This window comes from Musa acuminata, chromosome BXJ1-5, assembly GCF_036884655.1.
Source record: "Musa acuminata AAA Group cultivar baxijiao chromosome BXJ1-5, Cavendish_Baxijiao_AAA, whole genome shotgun sequence".
Classification (NCBI taxonomy): Eukaryota; Viridiplantae; Streptophyta; class Magnoliopsida; order Zingiberales; family Musaceae; genus Musa; species Musa acuminata.
The window spans coordinates 21,058,538-21,066,354 of record NC_088331.1 but is presented as its reverse complement, the minus strand read 5'-3'; positions in this window follow the sequence as shown (position 1 = coordinate 21,066,354).

The window sequence follows — 7,817 nt, the reverse complement described above, 5'->3', positions numbered from 1 at the left end:
CCACCAAGATGACCTCTCCTTCCCAATTAGCTCTCTAGGTACTTTCCTAGTTGCTTCATCTATAAGAGAGGTCCTTGGATCGTCTTAGGCCGAAGTGATTTTCAACTCGCTCGTTGCTTCTTATACTATGTTTAGTTCTTTGTTATCAGCTTTTATCTTTGATAAGATTAGGGATTCTTTTATCGATTTTGTTAAATTTGATGATGAATCTCTTAAGAATGGAGATTTAGTCTTGTGGGTCAGTTTTTGACGAAGCAGACCTGATTGAGGTGGTTTGCCTAATGGTTAGTTGCTTGTGGAAATATTCTGTTTCTTTGGTGGTTCATAACTTAGCTCAAGGTTTTTACTTGTTTAAATTTTTTTTACCAAAAATTAGACTATCCAAATCCTAACTAAAGGCCCAAGGTCATTTAGGAGAGATGTTTTCCACCTGATACCATTGTGCCTGAACTTTCAAGCATTCTAGAGTAGTTTTAGTCTATCCTTCTGTGAATATAGCTCTCGAGTCTCCTAATTGAATACTGAAGTAGGGATAATATTCTATAAATTGCTTTCGTTATTGGATGACCTTTTACTAGATACAGGTGTTCTATAAACCAATCACGTAAGTGATGACACATGTGACATGCTGCATAGTTTTTTTAGTTATTATTATTATTATTATTTTACTTTATATTGGATGATGAATATATTATGATGTCATTAAATCTCTACAATGAGAATTGGATCATGATGAGAACATAATAATAAGACCAATTCGCCTATAAACATAAACCTAAATATTCCCGATCATAGGTTATTTGAGAGGGATATCGAGATAGCCAGATAGACTGGTATACTATATACTCATTCATATGTGTTAGGATCAAGAGCACTAAGAGGGGGGGGGGGTATTAGTGTAGTGAAAAACATTGGACGATTAAAACTGCGTTCATACGTTGAAATCCGATTCAGACGTAAAAGTCGTTTTGTGTAGATAATAACTTTGAAAGCTTACGAAAATGTATTTAAAGTAAAGTAAGGCAGGAAGTTTACAGTTAAGATAGAAATCGGAATATAAGCGCAAACTGAAATATGATGTTCGTACGATAAAACCGATGTCTGACGTAAAACCGTTTTTGGAAACTTGAAAGTGAGTTCGTAAAAGAGCAGAAGGCAGTAAGCTATTGAGGAGGTTTGCAGTAAAGGTAAAATGCTCAAAGTAAATGCAAACCGAGATTTAGAGTGGTTCGGTCAATCTTGACCTACATCCACTTTTGGCTTCCTCCACCAACGAGGTCACCGACGTCCACTAGAGACCTTCCTTCAATAGGCGAAGGCCAACCACCCTTTTATAGTTTCACTCCTTTTGACGAGCTTAGGAGACAACCCTTACAAACTTTTCTCTCCTCTCTTGAAAGATCAAAACTTGGAAAAAGAGGGAGGAGAACTTTTAGTCTTTACAACACTTTTGAGCTCTAAAAATCACAGAGTAAGATTGGATTTTCGGTGCCCTTTCATGCAGAAAAGTGTTGAATCTCGGATTTTGATGATGAAGTCAATTGTCATTTGTTATCTAATCTATGTGTTGAGATAAGTGTGCAGGATTAACTACGATGAGAGTAAGACAAGCAGCAGGAGTTGCGCCGGAGTCAAGATCATGATCACGTTGGGAGTTCGAGAGTTCGACGGAAGTTCGGACGGTCGTCGGAGGTTCAGAGAGAACAGATCCGAGAAGTCCAGAAGCTTGCCAAGCGAAGCTCGTCGGAACTCGCCAAGTGGATCGTCGCAAAGTCCAGGAGTATGCCGGATGTCCGCAGAAGGATCACCGAGGGTTATCGGTTGATCGACGGAAGTTGGCAGGAAACTCGCTGGAAGAAGCGATTGACGCATCGGAGCAAAGCTGCAGAAGTTGTCTTAGAGTTAATCGTAGTTAGCATGATGATTAAGCATGAAAATGGGAGGTGATCCCATTAGCTTAATCTTGGGGCAATTGGGCCCCTGAAAAGATTCAAAGTGGGCCGAATGGAGTGAACCATTCGGACCCTGATTGCACCAGGAGGTGCAACCGCCCCAGCCAGGAGGTGCAACCGCCTGGGCTGTGGGGTTGAGAGGTGCAACCGCCCCAGCCAGGAGGTGCAACCGCCTGGGCTGTGGGGTTGAGAGGTGCAACCGCCCCAACCAGGAGGTGCAACCGCCTGGGCTGCGAGGCTGGGAGGTGCAACCGCCCCAGCCAAGAGGTTGCACCGCCAGAGCTCAAGTTCCGAGCTCTGCCAGGCGATGCAACCACCGAGCTCAGTCTTCGAGCTCTGGCAGAGAGGTGCATCAGCCTGAGCTCAGTCTCGAGCTCTGCCAGGTGATGCATTCACCAAGCTCAGTCTTCGAGCTCTGGCAGAGAGGTGGATCAGCCTGAGCTCAGCTTGGAGCTCTGCCAGGTGATGCAACCACCGAGCTCAGTTTCGAGCTCTGCCAGGTGATGCAATCACCAAGCTCAGTCTTCGAGCTCTGCTAGGTGATGCAACCATCGAGCTCAGTCTTCGAGCTCTGGCAGAGAGAAGCAATCGGCAGAGCTCAGTCTTCGAGCTCTGCCAGGCGGTGCCACCTCTCCAGTCGAGAGGTGCAACCGCCTGATCCCAGAATTCTGGGATTTGATCGATTTGATCGTTTTGAGCTCGAATTTTGAATTGGGTTGGGGCCTATAAATACCCCACCCATTCAGCACTGAAAAGATACAGACCCATACCGAAATCGTGATCTTTTCTGTGATTCTAAAGAGCTCAAAAGTGTTGTAAAACCTTTAAGTCTCCTCCTTCTGTTCTTCAAGTTTTCAATTGTAAAGTGAGGAGAGAAAGGTCTGTAAAGGTTGTCTCCTAAGCCTGCCAAAAGGAGAGAAACTGTAAGAGGGAAGTTTGGCCTTCGCCCATTGAAGGAAGGCACCTAGTTGACGTCGGCAACCTCATCGGTGGAGGAAGCCAAAAGTGGAGTAGGTCAAGGCTGACCGAACCACTCTAAATCTCTGGTTTGCGTTTATTTTCGAGCACTTTATCATTACTGCAAACCTCCCTCATCTCTACTGCTCTCTGCGCTTTCACGAACAAGTTCTAAGTGCTGTTCTTCCAAATCTGCATTCAGACGTAAACTCGTATTTTCATACATTACAGTTTACGTTTACGCTTGATTCTGCAGAACTGTTTTCCGTGCTTTTACGAACGAGCTTCTTTGCAGTTTACGCTTACATTTTAATCCTATTAATAACTGCAATCTGTCCTCTACGATTTTACGAACGAGTTTCAACATTTAGACGTAAAACTGCATTCAGACGTAAATCGGCTTTCCTCGCTCAATCATCAGATTTCAGTTCACGTTTTCAACTGCATACTGCCTTCTGCAAGTATACAAACGAGTTTCAAAGTTTAGACGTAAATCTGCGTCTAGACGTAAAACTGCGTTTAGACGTAAATCTGCGTTTAGACGTAAAACTGCGTTTAGACGTAAAACTGCGTTTAGACGTAAATCTGCGTTTAGACGTAAAACTGCGTTTAGACGTAAAACTGCGTTTAAACGTAAATCTGCGTTTAGACGTAAATCTGCATTTAGACGTAAATCTGAGTTTAGACGCAAAACTGCGCTTAGACGCAAAACTGCGCTTAGACGCAAAACTGCGCTTAAACGCAATCTGCGCTTAGACGCAAACTGCACTTAGATACAAACTGAGAATTTGCTTTTGCATCATAATAGTTTTTGAACGAACGCAGCTTTTGGTTTTTAAATTATTATAAGATTTCCGCTGCACTAATTCACCCCCCCCCCCCTCTTAGTGCTCTTGATCCTAACAATTGGTATCAGAGCAAGGTTAACTCTCTAAAGGATTAAAACCCAAGAGAGATGGCATACGCCGGAAACCAAGAGGGGCATTCGATTACACGTCCACCCATGTTCAGTGGAACGGACTACACTTACTGGAAGACCCGAATGAGGATCTTTCTTATTTCTATGGATTTTGAACTGTGGAACCTTGTTGAAAATGGATTTTCAAAATCTTCTCTTCCAATGATCGATTGGAACGATTTGGAGAAGAAGGCTTTCGCTCTTAATGCAAAGGCTATGAATGCCTTATTTTGCGCACTTGATAAAAACGAGTTTAATCGTGTTTCAACTTGCGAAACTGCTTTTGATATTTGGCACACACTTGAAGTGACCCACGAGGGCACAAGTAGAGTGAAAGAGTCAAAAATCAATCTGTTGCTGCATTCTTTTGAACTTTTTCGAATGAAACCGAGTGAAACCATTGGCGACATGTTTACCCGTTTCACGGATGTCGTCAACGGTCTAAAAGGACTCGGAAAGAGCTTTTCGGATTTTGAGCTTGTTAATAAGATACTAAGATCCCTTCCTAAGAGTTGGGATCCTAAAGTCACCGCCATTCAAGAGGCAAAAGATCTGCAAAATTTCCCTCTTGAAGAACTAATCGGGTCATTAATGACCTACGAAATGACCTGCAAAGCTCATGAAGAGCAAGAAGACATCCTTCCAAAGAACAGGAAGGATATGGCACTTAAAACTTCTGAATGCCACTTGAGAGAAAACTCAAGTGATGAGGATTGTGACGATGACTTGGCACTTTTGACAAGAAAGTTTAAGAAATTCTTCAAAAGAAACAAGTTTAAAAACGATGTGAAAAATAAACTTGAATCAAAGAAGGACCAAGTGATCTGCTACGAATGTAAAAAGCCGGGACACTACAAAAGTGATTGTCCCCAAGTCAAGAAAAGAACAACAAAGAAGAAGGCGCTCCAAGCTACATGGGATGATTCGAGCGCATCTGAGGAAGAGGAGTCCAACACCGAGCAAGTTGTTCATTACGCCTTTATGGCCATCGAAGAGGAGGTAACGGATTTATTAGATGCTGATTTATCTTTCGATGAATTACTAAATGCCTTCCATGATTTATTTGATGAATGCAAAGTTATAAATAGAAAATACAAGTTGCTAAAAAAGGTACATGATAATCTTACTTGTGAGTTTGATAAATTAAAAATCGAACATCATGATAGTTTAAAGTCATGTATCAAATGTCATGAGTTAGAAACTATACAAAAAGAGAACTTACTACTTAAGGACACCTTGAAGAAATTCGAGGTTGGTAGCAAGTCATTAAACATGATCCTTACAAACAAGGGTCATGCTCCTAAAAGAAGTGGGATTGGATTTGTGAGGAGTCCTCACCGAAATCCAACTACCTTTGTAAAAGGCCCCATCTTACATGTGCAAAACCAAACCAAGTGCAACTTTTGTTGCAAATCTGGACACAAGACACATTGTTGTCCATTCAAGAAAATAAGTCCAAACAAATTGATTTTGGTTCCTAAAGGAACCATGATAAACTCTATGCAACATGATAGAAAATGTAGATCTATTTATGAGGCACCCAAAAGCAAATGGGTACCTAAACGTCATCCTTTCTTGTAGAAAACTAAACAATCGCAAGCTAGGAGCAAGAAATGGTACCTTTGTTAGGATCAAGAGCACTAAGAGGGGGGGGGGTGAATTAGTGCAGCGGAAATCTTATAATAATTTAATAACAAAAAGCTGCGTTCGTTCAAAAACGATTATGATGCAAAAGCAAATTCTCAGTTTGTATCTAAGTGCAGTTTGCGTCTAAGCGCAGATTGCGTCTAAGTGCAGATTTACGTCTAAACGCAGATTTACGTCTAAACGCAGTTTTACGTCTAAACGCAGTTTTACGTCTAAACGCAGTTTTACGTCTAAACGCAGATTTACGTCTAAACGCAGTTTTACGTCTAAACGCAGTTTTACGTCTAGACGCAGATTTACGTCTAAACGCAGTTTTACGTCTAAACGCAGTTTTACGTCTAGACGCAGATTTACGTCTAAACTTTGAAACTCGTTTGTATATTCGCAGAAGGCAGTATGCAGTTGAAATCAAGACGTAAACGTAAACTGAAATCTGATGATTGAGCGAAGAAAGCCGATTTACGTCCGAATGCAGTTTTACGTCTAAATGTTGAAACTCGTTCGTAAAATCGTAGAGGACAGATTGCAGTTATTAATAGGATTAAAATGCAAGCGTAAACTGCAAGGAAGCTCGTTCGTAAAAGCGCAGAAAACAGTTCTGCAGAATCAAACGTAAACGTAAACTGTAATGTACGAAAATACGAGTTTACGTCTGAATCCAGATTTGGAAGAACAGCACTTAGAACTTGTTCGTGAAAGCGCAGAGAGCAGTAGTGATGAGGGAGGTTTGCAGTAATGATAAAGTGCTCGAAATTAAACGCAAACCAGAGATTTAGAGTGGTTCGGTCAGCCTTGACCTACTCCACTTTTGGCTTCCTCTACCGATGAGGTTGCCGACGTCAACTAGCTGCCTTCCTTCAATGGGCGAAGGCCAAACTTCCCTCTTACAGTTTCTCTCCTTTTGACAGGCTTAGGAGACAACCTTTACAGACCTTTCTCTCCTCACTTTACAGTTGAAAACTTGAAGAACAGAAGGAGGAGACTCAAGGCTTTACAACACGTTTGAGCTCTTTAGAATCACAGAAAAGATCACAATTTTGGTATAGGTCTGTATCTTTTCAGTGCTGAATGGGTGGGGTATTTATAGGCCCCAACCCAATTCAAAATTCGAGCTCAAAACGATCAAATCGATCTAATCCCAGAATTTCTGGGATCAGGCGGTTGCACCTCTCGACTGGAGAGGTGGCACCGCCTGGCAGAGCTCGAAGACTGAGCTCTGCCGATTGCTTCTTCTCTGCCAGAGCTCGAAGACTGAGCTCGATGGTTGCATCACCTGGCAGAGCTCGAAGACTGAGCTTGGTGGTTGCATCACCTGGCAGAGCTCGAAATCTAAGCTTGGTGGTTGCATCACTTGGCAGAGCTCCAAACTGAGCTCAAGCTGATGCACCATTCTGCCATAGCTCGAAGACCGAGCTTGGTGAATTCATCACCTGGCAAAGCTCGAGACTGAGCTCAGGCTGATGCACCACTCTGCCAAAGCTCGAAGACTGAGCTTGGTGGTTGCATCGCCTGGCAGAGCTCGGAACTTGAGCTCTGGCGGTGCAACCTCTTGGCTGGAGCGGTTGCACCTCCCAGCCGTGCAGCCCTGGCGGTTGCACCTCCTGGCTGGGGCGGTTGCACCTCCCAGCCCCTCAGCCCAGGCGGTTGCACCTCCTGGCTGGGGCGGTTGCACCTCTCAACCCCTCAGCCCAGGCGGTTGCACCTCCTGGCTGGGGCGGTTGCACCTCCTGGTGCAATCAGGGTCCGAATGGTTCACTCCATTCGACCCACTTGAATCTTTTCAGGGGCCCAATTGCCCCAAGATTAAGCTAATGGGATCACCTCCCATTTTCCTGCTTAATCATCGTGCTAACTACGATTATCTCTAAGACAACTTCTGCAGCTTGCTCCGATGCGTCAATCGCTTCTTCCGGCGAGTTTCCGGCCAACTTCCGTCGATCAACCGACAACCCTCGGTGATCCTTCTGCGGACATCCGGCATACTCCTGGACTTTGCGACGATCCACTTGGCGAGTTCCGACGAGCTTCGCTTGGCAAGCTTCTGGACTTCTCGGATCTGTTCTCTCTGAACCTCCGACGACCGTCCGAACTTCCGTCGAACTCTCGAACTCCCAACGTGATCATGATCTTGACTCCGGGGCAACTCCTGCTGCTTGTCTTAATCTCATCGTAGTTAATCCTGCACACTTATCTCAACACATAGATTAGATAACAAATGACAATTGACTTCATCATCAAAATCCGAGATTCAACAATCTCCCCCTTTTTGATGATGACAATCAATTGATAAAGGAGTTATCCTT